The sequence below is a fragment of the Artemia franciscana genome, chromosome 5, assembly GCF_032884065.1.
Source record: "Artemia franciscana chromosome 5, ASM3288406v1, whole genome shotgun sequence".
NCBI classification, from domain to species: domain Eukaryota; kingdom Metazoa; phylum Arthropoda; class Branchiopoda; order Anostraca; family Artemiidae; genus Artemia; species Artemia franciscana.
In genome coordinates this window covers 22,907,710-22,924,310 of record NC_088867.1, presented here as the reverse complement: position 1 = coordinate 22,924,310, position 16,601 = coordinate 22,907,710, and the positions used below count along the sequence as shown (strand labels likewise).

General features: G+C 35.5%; 1 long non-coding RNA gene across 1 annotated transcript; it reads right to left on the bottom strand.

Moving 5' to 3' along the window:
* Nucleotides 1–5,552: 5,552 nt before the first annotated feature.
* LOC136027120 (uncharacterized) lies at nucleotides 5,553–14,411 on the bottom strand. Its single transcript, XR_010617504.1, has 2 exons — nucleotides 14,201–14,411; nucleotides 5,553–5,746 (listed from the first exon to the last, which is right to left on the bottom strand). It is a non-coding gene; the product is annotated as an uncharacterized LOC136027120 (long non-coding RNA).
* Nucleotides 14,412–16,601: the final 2,190 nt, after the last annotated feature.

Here is a 16,601-nt window from a genome sequence, read left to right as displayed (position 1 = left end):
AGCTCCTATCTAAAAAAACGTGGAAGTTCGTATTTTTTGCCAGAAGACAAATCACAGGTGCGTGTTTATTTTTTTTTTTTTCCCCAGGGGTCATCGTATCGACCAAGTGGTCCTAGAGTGTCGCAAGAGGGCTCATTCTTACGGAAATGAAAAGTTCTAGTGCCCTTTTTAAGTGATCAAAAAAATTGGAGGGCACCTAGGCCCCCTCCCACGCTCATTTTTGCAAAAGTCAACGGATTAAAGTTTTGAGATAGCCATTTTGTTCTGCATAATCGAAAACCATAATAACTATGTCTTTGGGAAGGACTTATTCCCCCACAATCCCTGGGGGAGGGGCTGCAAGTTACAAACTTTGACCAGTGTTTACATATAGTAATGGTTATTGGGAAGTGTACAGACGTTTTCAGGGGGATTTTTTTGGTTTGGGGGGTGGGGTTGATGGGAGGGGGCTATGTGGGAGGATCTTTCCTTGGAGGAATATGTCATGGGGGAAGAAAAATTCAATGAAAAGGGCGCAGGATTTTCTAGCATTACTATAAAAAAACAATGAAAAAATAAACATGAAAACGTTTTTTTCAATTGAAAGTAAAGAATAGCATTGAAATTTAAAACGAACAGAGATCATTACGCATATGAAGGGTTTTAAAAATACTTTAGCATAAAGAGCGAGTTATTTAGGAGGAGATAAATACCTTGCTCTTTATGCTAAAGTATTTTTAGTAATTTCAACTATTTATTCTACGGCCTTTTTGATTCAGGGGTCATTCTTAAAGAATTGGGACAAAACTTACGATTTAGCGTAAAGAGCGAGGTATTAACGAGGCTACAAACCCCCTCGTACACATAATAAAAATATAAGAATATAAAAGTTTGTTACGTAAGTTAATTCTTAAGTTACGAATATTTTTTTACTAATAAAAACGTTCGTTAAAAATTAAAAGTTCTAGTAGCCTTTTTAAGTAACCGAAAAATTGGAGGGCAGCTAGGCCTCCTTCCCCACCCCTTATTTCTCAAAATCGTCTGATCAAAACTAAGAGAAAGCCATTTAGCCAAAAAAAAATAATATACAAATTTCATTTCAATAATTTATGTGCGGAGAGCCAAAATCAAACATGCATTAATTCAAAAACGTTCAGAAATTAAATAAAAAAAACTAGTTTTTCTAACTGAAAGTAAGGAGCGACATTAAAACTTAAAACGAACAGAAATTACTCCGTATATGAAATGGGTTGTCCCCTCCGCAATCCCTCGCTCTTTACGCTAAAGTTTGACTCTTTGCCACAATTCTACTTTTTAAAACAATTAAAAGCTTTAGCGTAAAGAGCAAGGGATTGCGGAGGGGACAACCCATTTCATATACAGAGTAATTTCTGTTCGTTTTAAGTTTTAATGTCGCTCCTTACTTTCAGTTAGAAAAACTAGTTTTTTTTATTTAATATTGACAAGGATCGTTATTTATGTACCATTCATTGCTATGAAGAATTTGATATTTTTTGTTACTCGAGCCAAATCATGTAGAAAATATGTTTATGAAAAACTGAAACGGGTCACTCAATCACAAACTAAAACTTATACTTTCCTTATTAAAGGGTCAAAATCTATTGCCAGGCAGCCATTAACGAGGCAACAGACGTTTTTTCAAGGGTTTTTACCTATTCTCCACTCTTTCCTTCGCTTTTCTAATAATTACTTCATATTCTCAAGTTTCCAGGGGACCATGTCCCTCCCCCCTGCGTGCACCCATAGGTAAAAATCATCAGAATTAGAAAAACGACTGCAAAAACATAAAAATAACGTATCCAAAGCTTTAAGGTCTTGCAGTTTTAATATTTCTTTTGATTCTGCTTTAAGCAGCCATGTTTTTGACAACCACAGACATGATATACTTTTGGAATTAGCAATGACTATGAACCTCCCTTATTAGCAATGGCTGTGGCATGAAACAGATTGTTCGAGAAGCAATTGCAATTAAATTCAAAATAAATGATAATATTTCTTTACATAGGGATCTGGGGGAGTACTCACTAAATACTTTGTACACAAATTTAATCAATAATGACTTAACAAATTATATTACAAAACTAGTAGACGATAGGCTACCACTGATCCTGTTACAGAAAGACCTTTAATACTAGCTGATAAAAAGGCAAGATTAGCAATGAAAGTTTTTTTTTAATGATTTTTACTTCACTTGAATGAATTGCCTTTTTTCTCCTTATTGGATGAACAAGTCCTGGCTGAACTTCGCTGAAATGAGAGCGCCAGGACTGTTTTAAAAGAATTTGTTTTAATGGTCATATTTTAATGTGTTTTCTTTATTTTTTTTTTTTTGGGGACGGCCCTTGGATATAGGTTTGAAATATTCATTTCGGGTAAAGGTTCCACTGTCTAGAGAAAAAATTCCCAGTTCACCTTAATACCATTAGCCTCAGTAGTGATAGTGGTAGAAGTGGCAGCACGCAGCAGTAATATAAGTAGCAGCAGTAGTAGAAGCAGTACGCACAAACTACCTTTTCATTAGTTCAACATAAACAAAAGGTTCAACTTAATGCTCCAAGACGTTCCTGAACTGTTTCTAATACAACTTTTAAAGAGCCTGCATGCATATGTGTGTTCTGATTTTGTTGAAAATCACGCTCAAATGCTCTGATAGCATAAAATTTAGTAAATCAAAGTTAACTAGTGAGTTCACAAATCTCAATAATTAAACAGTTAATCAATTCCTTCAGACTATAATGAGCCTATTATTAGGATACTCTGTAAAAATATCTATCTATTCATAATTTATAAAACTCGGGACTAAAGGGGTCTCACACAATTTTTCAATTAATAATATAAGTACAACAATCTTTTTATAGCATTCTCTCCCTTTCCTAAAGCCAAACTGGGTGTCAATGAAGACTATTACGAAAATGTCTCAAATTCCATTTCACAAAGCAATTTTCTGCCAACTCCAACCAAATTAGTCCCTCTGTATATATCTCTTTTATAATAGATCATGCAAATAATTTTTAATCTCATTCGTAACATCGCACCAAATATTGTTCAAAATATCGAAGTCCTATTTGTTACGTAAGCCTTTTAACACTTATAGTAAGCCTTCTTGAATATTTCCTTAGTAAGTAAATTTATAGATTTACAGAAATATATTGTACCCGGAAAGAGCCATTGCGCGCCTTCTTAAACCGAAACATTTGTGAAGCTAAAACCAGAGAGCTCGAACTTCACTCCACTTCACAGCAATGAGTGGTCCATTGGGGAAGCTGTCATTAGGGCTCTTCACCCGTTTAAACAGGCAACGGCTATAGCTAGTGGATAAATTATTTTTCTGCAAGCAAGTTGCGTTGATGGGTAAAGGATTTCAGCTGCTTTGTTAAATACCGAATAATAGTACATGACTAAGCCAGTCAATGGCCTGAAGGAATTACAGATTATTCAGCCCAGGAATTTTTTTTTAACCAATCCCAAGTTTGATATGCTTGTCTAGACACAAGCTGGCTTTTTTACCCTGCAACTTATGAAACAATGAGCAATACAAAAAAAAACGGATATTCAGCTCGTCAGGCCGTCTCCTCTCTTCTCCGGTGGTTCATTTCCTTAGAAGAGAAGCAGTAAGCTCAACTCTAATTGAAATCTTTCCCAATTGACGTCATTCCTATCAAAACAGAGACTAACCAAAATACATCACTGACTCAAGATAAAGAAGACAGCTTCGTTTTTAGTTTCTCGACACGACTAGACTGCGGATGATTTTTTTTTTTTTCATCTGAAAAATCAAATTATTTGTAAGGTAATTTAATATCAAGTAATTTAAGGAAAATGGGAACCTCCAAAGAGAATATAAAGAGGGAGGCTTTGAATAGATTCGGATGGAGGAAAGCGTGCGTAGTTTTGATGACCTCAGGTGGCTTGGTGAGTTGTTAGTAGCAATAGTTGATATGGAGCATAGGAGCCGTTATAATCAAAAGAGAAAGTCAATGTCTGTGAATTGTAATGATCTTCTTGTGAAAAAAAAAAAACATCACTGTATGTGTATGTACGTGACTGTACAAAAGTCTTTGACACTGCTATTCTGAATAACCATTTTATTCAGAATAGTCCAAAGATCAAATAACAAGGCTTTGGGGTTGATACAAACCACCAGAGTCTGGGGGCAAGGGTGTTGAGTTATGGCATGGGAGCATTTAAAGTTTTTATGGAAGGGATGGTTGTATCAATTTTAGAGGTAGGTCATCTGGTTGAAAATTAGAAGTTTTAGTTCCCATTTAAGAATCAAAAGTGATAGATATCAACTAGCCTCCGCCCCAACTACCCCTCTTTTCACCAAACGTATTTGCATGGAATTGTGAGTTAGCCAATTTGTTTTAAATAGTCCAAAGAACATATAGCAATACCTCCAGGTTTGACACAACCCGCCAAAGCCATGGGGCAAGGGCTGTAAGTTATGCCCTGGGGAGCATGTAAGATGGCGGTATAAACGTAAGATGGAGCTCATTTGATTTGAAACTGGAAGTTTTAGTGCCCTTTTAATTGTCAAAGCAATTTAAGAGCAACCAGCCCCCCTCCCTCAACCCTTTCATTTCCCCAAAAACATCCAAACAAAGGTTTGAGACATCTGTTTTCTCAGCATTGCTGAAAGGTATAGCAATTATGCGCTTGGGGATGTCAAGCCCATCCTCGACGCCTCAGGGTAAGGGCTGTAAGTTAGGGAATTTGTTCATTGTTTACAAACAGTATACGCTATTGAGAAAAGAAAGGCATGTTTGACTTCTGTTTTCCCAAGATACAAAAGGAATTAAGGTGAGACTTTCAGGGAATGTTGAGGGGAGTGTAAAACTAAATCACAACAAGTTATGTGTATACAGTTTGTCAAAAGAGCATAACTCAGGAATGACTGAGTATATTAATAATGAACTTTCAGGAGGTGATCAATTGACCAAAAAGGCAATATCTACAACTACCACTGCTTCTACTGCAGCTACTACTAATACTATCACTAAAACTACTATTTCTGCAGCGAGTACTACTAACTGAAATAAACATATAAGGAAATGTTGAGAGGAAAGTTAAACTAAATCAAAACATACTATGTGCGTACAGACTAGTGATGTCAATATAGGAATTTTTAGAATAATTCGTTTTGTTTAATTTTTATATTATGTAGCATTTAAAACTGTAGGTGATTTTACTTCTCTTCTGAAATAACGACTGAAACTAACTATCGCCAAGAGAAATTGTGAAAGCAGGAACATGATTAGGACTGACCTAAGAACATATGCAAGTCTTTTGCTCTGGACTAATTGACTCAGTATCCTCCTGAATTAGCCAATAAAGTCTGAAAGCCAAATTTTTATAAACTGGACCTCAAATTCTTCTTGGAAATATCAGACCGAGCTCACATTTCTATTTACAGCACTGTGGTTTTTAACCTACTAGATATACTTTTATGTCAACTATGCATTTTTCAGATCTGCAATCAGTTTGATTAAAACTTGTGCCTAAGTTTTCTAAATAAAAAAGGACAGAACAATTGAAGACAGATAACCAGGAAATTCCTAAGTAATTCTGTGATTTTACTTCAAAAATAGTTTCTTTTTCAACAGTTTAGCTATTTAAGAACACTTTAGTTTTCCTATTCGTCAGATTCTTCCTCTCCATCTTCAACGTCGTCTTCTTCGGCTTCTGCTTGGTTTTCACCTTCTAGCCACCAGCTCGGCGCACCTAACCCATTCTCATCCATTGATGCCTGTAATAATCAATCAGTAAATAAAATGACTGTTAAAGCTGAAAGAAGAATTTATCTTAAACTATTCTTTTGCGCATATGTAAACAAAGGACATCCCCCGCATGACCGACATAAAGGGGTATTCACGTATAATTTCCTGACCTAAAAGCGTTAATAGGAATCTTAGATTTCTACCCAAAAAAATTCACAAAATTCCCCCACGTTGTATCTTTTTAAATAATTTTCTGAAGTTTGACTTATGCTACATTAATACCAAGCCTTTTTTTAAGGTCGAAGATCGTCAGGCAATTTACAGCAAATAAGTTTTAGCCGTGGTAGCTTTGCTGATAATAGCAAAATCATTCATTCAGAAGCAGTTCTTTTCTGGAAATATCGATGTAGTCCCAGGCCGGCTTAATCAGTCTTGTTTCGTTCAGAATTTTCGTCGACCTTATAAAAACCGATTCTCACAGGCCAATGTGGATTACGAAACTATTTATTAGAAGGTTTTCTTTCTGTTACTAGCACTGAGTTAAGGCCAAACATTGAAAAGCATCCATTTTGCAACCAATTGCTTCCTTTCTATTATTAAACATTAGACTTTCTATTATTGAAAGAACTTTGTTGTTTTTACTGTTTTCCAGTTTTAATTATTAACTAACAAACAGTTTTTCAGTCTGGTAATTTTTAATTTTGGCATCTTTTGCCAGTCTTTTAGTTTTCGTGTTTTTTTACGGTTTGTTGTTTTTCACAATTTTTTTTTATTGACTCCAAAATTCAAATTTGGCCCTCCAGGGCATTTTTTTGCAATAAATGTCTCATCTTTCTAAAATCAGCACTCAATTACGCACAAACACTAACAATCATTCATTTTCCTGTCAATCATTTCTTTCTATAACTAGTTATAGAAAAACTAGAAAATAGTATTCTCTGCAACCGTATTATAACATTTTCGTACAGGGTTTTTCTACGATGTAATATAATCGCACCCAAAACAAAAGGCCTTATTTCGAACACAATTTTTCGTTTTAAAATTTCAGTTATTTATTAGAGATATATTTTCGTCAGAATGCAATGTTGAAGAGTTCAACATTGTGCCAGAGCCCCATACTTTCCTCTCTTAAAAATTGTCAGAAAAATTTGGTAAAAAACTTACATGAATTGGCAACAGTAGGTATTTATGATCTTTAGTTCGGTCAATAGCACTCATACAAATAATTACAAACCGTAATATTAACTAGTGAAAAAAAATGATTCATAGGGAATGGTTTATCAACAAAGTTAAGTTTGTACGAATACAACTCAATTCAAAGATACACCAGAAAGGCTAAAAATTCAGCTTCGACTTAGAATTATGAAACATAACTTAAGACTTTAAATCAATTGCTCTCTCCAGACATTGATTCTGACAGCATGTTGCTCATAAAAAATCAAAGCTGAATAGCAAAGGTGTTTAAAATTAATTTTTTGATCTATTAAGACAATAAATATCGCGGTTCATGGTAACGAACTGTGAATAAGGAGCGACACAGCTTAGAAGCAACCAAAAATCTATAAAAATATACCTCAAAATAATCAGCTTATTATGCCGATCCAAAATATATAAAATTCATTAGGTTTAATGTTGCCTATGAGTCTGAGAAAATTCGCCTTAAAATCAAAAAAGAGGAGAAACACCCCGTAAAAGTCAGCAAATTTTCATGGAAATCACACCATCAGATTCAGCGTATCAGAGAACCTTACAGTAGAAAATTTACGCTCCTACATGCAAAAATGAGGAATTTCGTATTTTTTGCAATAAGGAAGATCATGGATGCGTCTTTATTCGTTTTTTTTTTCAGGGGTGACCGTATCAAAGCAATAACCTAGAATATTGAAAAAGGGGTCATTTGGACAGAAAACAAAACTTTTAGTTTCATTTTTAAGTGACCAAAAGATTGAACTCGAACTATTTTAAAATCGCTCGAACTATTTCGAGTTCGAGCTTTACTTATTACTTATTTTACTTAAATACTTTAACTATTTCGTTCAGCATAGCTGAAAGGTCCCAACTATCCTTTTGGAGATAACGTTTTTTTCGCTTCAGGAGGATTTCTAGGTGGAAATTTTAAAGAAGGGGTTTTGACAGAATTTCCATACGAAAGTTCTTTTTATTTGTCTTACTTACTCTTTGCCAATTAAATTTTGCAGGTAGAGCTATTCCGGAGAAATTTTCAGCATGTTTGGATTTTCAGTAGAAAATTTCCTGGAATGGGAGTTTCCAGAGTCATCAGAAAAACGAATAGACCTTAGAGTCTTTTTTTAGATGAAAGTATACTACGAACATCTTTTCAGGCCAAATCATCTGCAAGAAATTTTACGGAGGGGGGAGGGGTAATTTTCAGAGAGGATATATTTGTTGGGAAGTAAATTTTACGAGGTAGAAGGGATTTTACATAGAGGGGGATCCAGATTTACTGGCATTACTTGAAATACGATCAGAAATTAAATAAGAAAAAACAAATCTTTTAAATGAAAGTGAGGATCAACATTAAAACTAACAAGAGCTAAGAGCTCATATGGCACTTGTGACGAGGTCGGAAGAGCCGAGAGCTCATATGGTACGAGGTCAGAAGAGCCAAGAGCTCATTTGGACGAGGTCGGAAGAGCCGAGAGCTCATATGGTACGAGGTCGGAAGAGCCAAGAGCCAAGAGCTCATTTGGCACTTGTGAGAAGGTCAGAACCTAAAGTTAAACTTTATAGCACAAGATCCTTCTAAATATCAAATTTCATTAAGATCTGGTCACCCTTTCGTAAGTTACAAATACCTCAATTTTCAAAATTACCTCCCCCCTCCCAATTCCACCAAAGAGAGCAGATCCGGTCCAGTTATGTCAGTCACGTATCTTAGACAGGTTTCTATTCTTCCCATCCAGTTTCATCCTGATCTCACCGCTTTAAGTATTTTCTAAGATTTCCGGTCCCCCCAACTGCCCCCCCCCCAATTACGTTTGATCCGGTTGAGATTTAAAATAAGATATCAGAGTTACGAGGTCCTTCTAAATATGAAGTTTCATGAAGATCCGATCACTCCTTCGTAAGTTAAAAATACGTTATTTTTCTTATTTTTCAGAATTACCCCCCCCCCGCAATTGAGCGGATCCGCTCCAATTATGTAAATTACGTATGCAAGACTTTTGCTTATTTTTCCAACCAAGTTTCATCCCAATCCCTCCAATCTAAGCGTTTCCCATCATTTTAGGTCTCCCCACCCCAAACTTCCCCCAATGTCACCAGATCCGGTCAGGATTTAAAATAAGAGCTTTGAGCCACGATATCCTTCTAAAAATCAAATTTCATGGAGATCCAATCACCCGTTCGTAAGTTAAAAATACCTCATTTTTTCTAATTTTTCAGAATTAACCCCCCCCCCCAACTACCCAAAAGAGAGCGGATCCGTTCCATTTATGTCAATCATCTATCTAGGACTTGTGTTTATTTTTCCCACCATGTTTCATCCCGATCCCTCCACTCTAAGTGTTTTCCAAGTTTTAGGTTCCCCCTCCCAACTCCCCGCCCCCATCACAAGATCTGGTCGGGATTTAAAATAAGAGCTCTAAGACACGATATCCTTCTAAACATCAAATTTCATTGAGATCCGATCACCCGTTCGCAAGTTGAAAATACCTCATTTTTCTAATTTTTAAGACTTACTCCCCCCCCCCCAACTACCCCAAAGAGAACAAATAAGTTCCGATATTTTTCCCATCAAGTTTCATCCCGATCCCTCTACTCTAAGTGTTTTCCAAGATTTTAGGTTTCCCCCCTCCAACTCCCCCCAATGTCATCAGACCCAGTCGGGATTTAAAATAAGAGCTCTGAGACACAATATCATTCCAAACATCAAATTTCATTAAGATCCAATCACCCGCTCATAAGTTAAAAATACTTCATTTTTTCTATTTTTCCGAATTAACCGGCCCCTACTCCCTCCCCCCAGATGGTCAAATCGGGAAAACGACTATTTCTAATTTAATCTGGTCCGGTCCCTGATACGCTTGCCAAATTTCATCGTCCTAGCTTACCTGGAAGTGCCTAAAGTAGCAAAACCGGGACTTTAGGTTTCCCCCCTCCAACTCCCCCCAATGTCATCAGATCCGGTCGGGATTTAAAATAAGAGCTCTAAGACACAATATCATTCCAAACATCAAATTTCATTAAGATCCAAATACCCGCTGATAAGTTAAAAATACTTCATTTTTTGCGAATTAACCGGGCCCCCACTCCCCCCCAGATGGTCAAATCGGGAAAACGACTATTTCTAATTTAATCTGGTGCGGTCCCTGATACGCTTGCCAAATTTCATCGTCCTAGCTTACCTGGAAGTGCCTAAAGTAGCAAAACCGGGACAGACCGACAGACCGACAGACAGACAGACCGACAGAATTGGCGACTGCTATATGTCACTTGGTTAATACCAAGTGCCATAAAAACTAAAATAAAATCATTCCGCATATAAAGGGGTTGGCTCTTCCTCAATACCTTCATATTTACGCTAAATTTTGACTGTTTGTCCTAATTTTTAAGAACAGCTCGTGAAACACAAAGGCCGTTTAGTTAGATTAGGAAGCTTTTTTGTAAGTGCAGGAAACTTTTGCATTTATTAACCAGAATAAAGATCAAAGGTGCGTGTTTACTTTCCAGATGTGCGGTGAACTAGATTCTATCGGCATTATTTGATATTAAATAAAAAAAAACAAGTTTTTTAAATGAAAGTTAGGAGCGACATTAAAACTTAAAACGAACAGAAATTACTCCGTATATGAAAGAGGCTTTTCCTTCTCAACGCCCCGCTCTTTACGCTAAAGTTTGACTCTTTCTCTTAACTCTACATTAAAAAACAGTAAAAAACTTTAGCGTAAAGAGCGGGGCGTTGAGAAGGAAAAGCCCCTTTCATATACGGAGTAATTTCTGTTCGTTTTAAGTTTTAATGTCGCTACTTAGTTTCATTTAAAAAACTTGTTTTTTTTTATTTAATATCTGAACGTTTTTGAATCAATGCATGTTTTGATTTTGGCTCTTCGCAGAGGAATAATTAAAACGAAATTTGTATATTTTTTTTTTTTTTTGGCTAAATGGATTTCTCATAATTTTGATCGAATGGTTTTGAGAAAAAAAGAGCGGGGGAGGAAGCCTAGTTGCCCCCCGATTTTCGGTTAATTAAAAAGGCAACTAGAACTTTTATTTTTTTACGAATCTTTTTATAAGTAAAAGACATACGTAACTTATAAATTAGCTTACGTAGAGAACTTTTGTATTCTTATGTTTTTATTACATATATGAGGGGGTTCGCCCCCTCGTCAGTACCTCGCTCTTTACACTAAAGCTTAAATTTTGTCCCAATTCATTAAGAATGACCCCTGAATCACAAAAGCCGCAGAATAAATAGTTGAAATTACTGAAAATACTTTAGCGTAAAGAGCGAGGTATTAGGAGGAGGTGAGCCCCTCATATGGGTAATAATTTCTGTTCGTTTTAAGTTTTAATGCTACTGCTTACTTCCAGCTGAAAAAAACTTTTTCATTGTTTTTTTTAAGTAATGATAGTAAATCCTGCGCTCCCTTCATGGAGATTTTCTTTCCCAATGACAAATTCATCGATGGAAAGTTCCCCCAGCATATCCCCCTCTTCTCAACCCCTACCTCCAACCAAAAAATCCTCCTGAAAACGCCTGTACACTTCCCAATAACCATTACTATATGTAAGCATTGGTCAAAGTTTTGAACTTGTAACCCCTCCCACGGGGACTGTGGGGGAGTAAGTCGTCCCCAAAGACATAGTTATAAGGTTTTTCGACTACGCTGAATATAATGACTATCTCAGAATTTTGATCCGTTGACTTTGGGAAAATAATTAGCGTGGGAGGGGGCCTAGGTGCCCTCTAATTTTTTTGGTCACTTAAAAAGGGCACTAGAACTTTTCATTTCCGTTAGAATGAGCCTTCTTGGAACATTCTAGGACAACTGGGTCAATACGATCACCCCTGGAAAAAAAAAAAAAAAAAAAAAAAAAAAAAAAAAAAAAAAAAAAAAAAAAAAAAAAAAAAAAAAAAACACGCATCCGTGATCTGCCTTCTGGCAAAAAATATAAAATTCCACATTTTTGTAGATAGGAGCTTGAAACTTCTACAGTAGGGTTCTCTGATACGCTGAATCTGATGGTGTGATTTTCGTTAAGATTCTATGACTTTTAGGGGGTGTTTCCCCCTATTTTCTAAAATAACGCAAATTTTCTCAGGCTCGTAACTTTTGATGGGTAAGACAAAACTTGATGAAAGCTATATATTTAAAATCAGCATTAAAATGCAATTCTTTTGATGTAGCTATTGGTACCAAAATTCAATTTTTTTGACTTTTGGTTACTATTGAGCCGGGTTACTCCCGGGTTACTATTGAGCCTCCTTACTGTTTGAAAAGATCAGAAACCCACGAACTGTTTGAAAAGATCAGAAATTAAATAAAAAAAATGTTTTTTCAACCGAAAGTAAGGAGTGACATTAAAAATTAAAACAAACATAATTCCGTATATGAAATGGGCTTTCCCAAATCTATAGAAATATATATCAAACGAATCAGCTTATTATGCCAATTCCAAATATATAAAATTCACTAAGCTTCACTAAGCTAATTCACTAAGCTAAGTTCACTAAGCTTAGTGTTACCTATGAGTCTGAGCAAATTCGTCTTACTATAAAAAAAGGTGAAACACTCTAGAAAAGAGTGTGAAAGAGATGAAGTTAGAAAAATTTATGAAAATCACATCATCAGATTCAGCGTATCAGAGAACCTTACAGTAGAAATTTTAGGCTCCTACCTACAAAAATGAGGAATTTCGTATTTTTCGCACGAAAAAAGATCATGGATGCGTCTTTATTTATTTTTTTTTTTTTTTTATTCAGGGGTGACTGTACCAATTCAATGGTCCTAGAATATTGAAAGAGGGTCATTTGAACGGAAATGAAAATTTTTAGTGTCATCTTCAGGTGATCAAAAGATTGGAGGGAAACTAGTCCCCCTCGCGCGTCCCTTTTTTCGGTAAAATCGCTCGATAAAATTTTTGAGATAACTATTTCGTTCAGCATGGCTGAAAGATCCCAACTATCCTTTTGGAGATAACATGACCCCCGAGGGAAAAAGTTATAAAAGTTGCCCATTATTTACGGATAGTATTTGTTATTGGAAAGTATACAGATTTTTTGAGGGGTAGGGGATTTTTCGTTTCAGTTGGATTTCCAGGGGAAAATTTTAAAGAAAGGGATTTGACACAATTTCCATACGAAATTCTTTTTATTTGTCTTACTTACTCTTTTCCAACTCAATTTTGCATGTGGAGCAATTCCAGGGAAATTTTCAACATGTTTGGATTTCCAGTAGATAATTTCCTGGAATGGGGGTTTCCGGAGTGATCGGAAAAACGATTAGAGCTTAGCATCTTTTTTAAAATGAAAGTATACTACGGACATTTTTTCAGGCCGAATCATCTGCAAGAAATTTTGCGGAGGGGGGAGGGGTGATTTTCATAGAGGATATAATTGTTGAGAAGTAGATTTTACGAGGTAGAGGGGGTTTATTTTTCGTGGGAGGAACTTTCCACGAGGGGGAGGACGAATTTTACATAGAGGGTGATCCAGATTTACTGGCATTATTTGGAAAACGATCAGAAATTAAATAAGAAAAACAAGTTTTTTAAAAGAAAGTGAGGAGCAACATTAAAACTAAAAAATAAAATAAAATCATTCCGTATATCCCTCCCCCACTACCTTCATATTTACGCTACAGTTTGACTGTTTGGCCTAATTTTTTAAGACCAACTCATGAAACACAAAGGCCTTTAGTTAGATTAGGAAGCTTTTTCATAAGTGCAGGAAACTTTTGCATTTATTAACCAGAATAAAGATCAAAGGTGCGTGTTTACTTTCCAGATGTGCGGTGAACTAGATTCTATCGGCATTATTTGATAAAAGATCAGAAATTAAACAAAAAAAAAGAAAATATTTTTTCAATCAATAGTGAAGAGTGACATTAAAAATTAAAACGAACATAAATTATTCCGTATACGAAATGGGCTTTCCCCTCCTCAACATCTGGCTCTTTAAGCTAAAGATTGACTTTTTGTTCCAATTATTTAAGAATGACTCCTGAAATCCAAAGGTCGGTTAATTGGACCAATAAGAAGTTTTTTAGATTTTCTAAAGCCAACTTTAGCGTAAAGTTTTAATCTCGTTCCTTAATTTCAGTTGGAAAACCTTTTCTTTAAATTTAATTCACTAGTAAGATCTGACTGACTTTTAGATGGTGTCAGTTTTTCCTCCTATCTTTAGGTATTATTAATATTTTTTTTTGTCAAAGTCGAATGTAAATATCAACATCTCTCTACAAGCTATTTGTACGCATAAAATTTTCTTTTTTTTAAAATAAGTAATCTAATATACTAACCCGAATAAACATCACTGGCTCAGTTGAGTCATCACTTGTCGCCGCAGACTTGAATTTGATTTCTTTTACCCTGATCCAAACCTTCAATCCTGTAAAAGGAATAGAACATTATGTCATTTCAGAAAGTTTTCAATTCATTTTCCAATGTTCTGTCTACAGAGACAGGTCACGCATCTTAATACTGGCCATTGTTAATATTTCTATTTTAGGGTTTACTAAGTTGGCAATCGATCAAATGCGCACACAATCAACAGAAAGATCGCTTTCTCGAGGGGTGATGTTCCAGTTGTCTTCGTTATTAACAGTTTCTGGTATGGGCGCAGCGGCCTGAATTACCATCCATAAGGATAACGTGAAGATTTGTTTACCTTAAATTTTACCCATATACATTTTTTACCCATATACTTTAGCCTTACTAAAAAAAACTTCCGATTTGGCTTACTGTCTTTCTCTCAGAATGTACGTTCAGAGAAGGTGTTGTCCAGGACTCCAATGATTTTAAGGGGATTTTCTTTTTAGGCTGAGAAGTTTAAGAAAATCAATGCTTCTATCCACACAATCTTTAAGCCTTGGAAACCCCAAAGAAATAGACACTGGAATAAAAACAGGAATAAAAACAAGAGAGAAAAAAAAAAGCGAGAGCAGGATTTTTTATGAGAACGAAAATACTGGATGAACCACAACAAATATTTCAGGAGGACAACTGCTTCCCTTTTTCAGCAATATTATAGAAAGGCTCAAAGAATCAAAGAAAAAAAAAGAAAAAACACAGAGAGATAAAAATGAAATATAAAGCTAAATTGGAAGAATTAACAAACAAAAACGAAAAAGAAAACAATAGCATAATTAATGGCTGCCACTGAGGTGTTGCTTGAGGTGGAGAAATGGATTATAATTGCTTGGCACAAGATCAGGACTTTTGGGTGAGTGGTCTAGAACTTCCCAGTCAAAACTGTCCAACAAAATGCGGGTCTTGACGAGCAGTGGGAAGTCTTGCGTTGTCAAGAAGGACAGTTTCTCTTGTCATCATGCGAAGTTTTTCTTTTTTTAATTGATCTGCGGAGTATTCTGAGGGCTTCTGCATTGATAGGGGTTCCTCGTTCAATGAAGTCGAAAAAAACACCTTGCCTATTCAAAAATACCGACGCCATGATTTTGCGCTGGGAGAGAGTCTGTTCGAACTTCAAGTTTTTTGGGGAGTGTGTGTGTTTCCATTCCATGTTTTGTTGCCCCAATTTGGGTGTCATATACGAAATCCGTGTTTCGTCTCCAGTTCAACTGGTTACCACCTCAATGGAAACCGTTACAAAGATAACGACGATACAAAAACTGCAGTAGCCCCTTGGTTATTACAACCGGTGCCAAGGTTTTATGAAGACTTTCCTTTGAAATTAGTTGAGAGGTATGATAATCAAATAAAAGAAATCCAAAAACGACCAGAAATTACAATAAATAGCAGAGACAAACTCAAAACCAGCAATCCTGGCTTAGAAAAATCCTTATTTCAAGCTGTGTGCTTCTATTTATCATATTATATATATATATATATATATATATATATATATATATATATATATATATATATATATATATATATATATATATATCTATATATATAAAAATAAGTTGTCTGTGTGTGGATCTGTGGATCAGGTGACGCCATGTTTCTGTGTCGGCTGACGTCATGAAATTAGTTGTCAGGTGACGTCATGTTTCTGTGTCGGCTGACGTCATGAAATTAGTTGTCGTCATTTTTGCTTTGACGGTGACGTCATTCAAGTTATATAAGACATATGTTCACGTAGACATCTATTAATGTTTAAGTTTACAATGACTGATGAAGATGCTCAAAGAGTCTATGCCAAAAAACTTGCTTCTGATAGTTCCTCGGCACGCTTTCTTTTCTGACTTTCTCTATCAGCAGCAAGTTTTTTGGCATAGACTCTTTGAGCATCTTCATCAGTCATTGTAAACTTAAACATTAATAGATTTCTACGTGAACATATGTCTTATATAACTTGAATGACGTCACCGTCAAAGCAAAAATGACGGCAACTAATTTCATGACTTAATTTCAGAACTTAATTTCTGTGTTGACTGACGTCATGAAATTAGTTGTCGTCATTTTTGTTATGACGATGCTTAGTATATTGTAAAACACATTAATTTGGTTAATAATATGCCATTTAAAACACCAAAATGAACATGCTGGAGTAGTCACTCGGTGAGAGAGGGTGTCAGAACGGAGAATGAAGGTCCCAGGTTCAAATCCTGGTTAGGCTAAAAAAGGTAAAAATCTAAAAACTAAAAAAAAACTGAGAAAACTAAAAAAGGCAAAAACTACAAAAAAAACTAAAAACTAATAAAAAAAAAATTAAGAAAAAAAATAAAAAAAAATAAA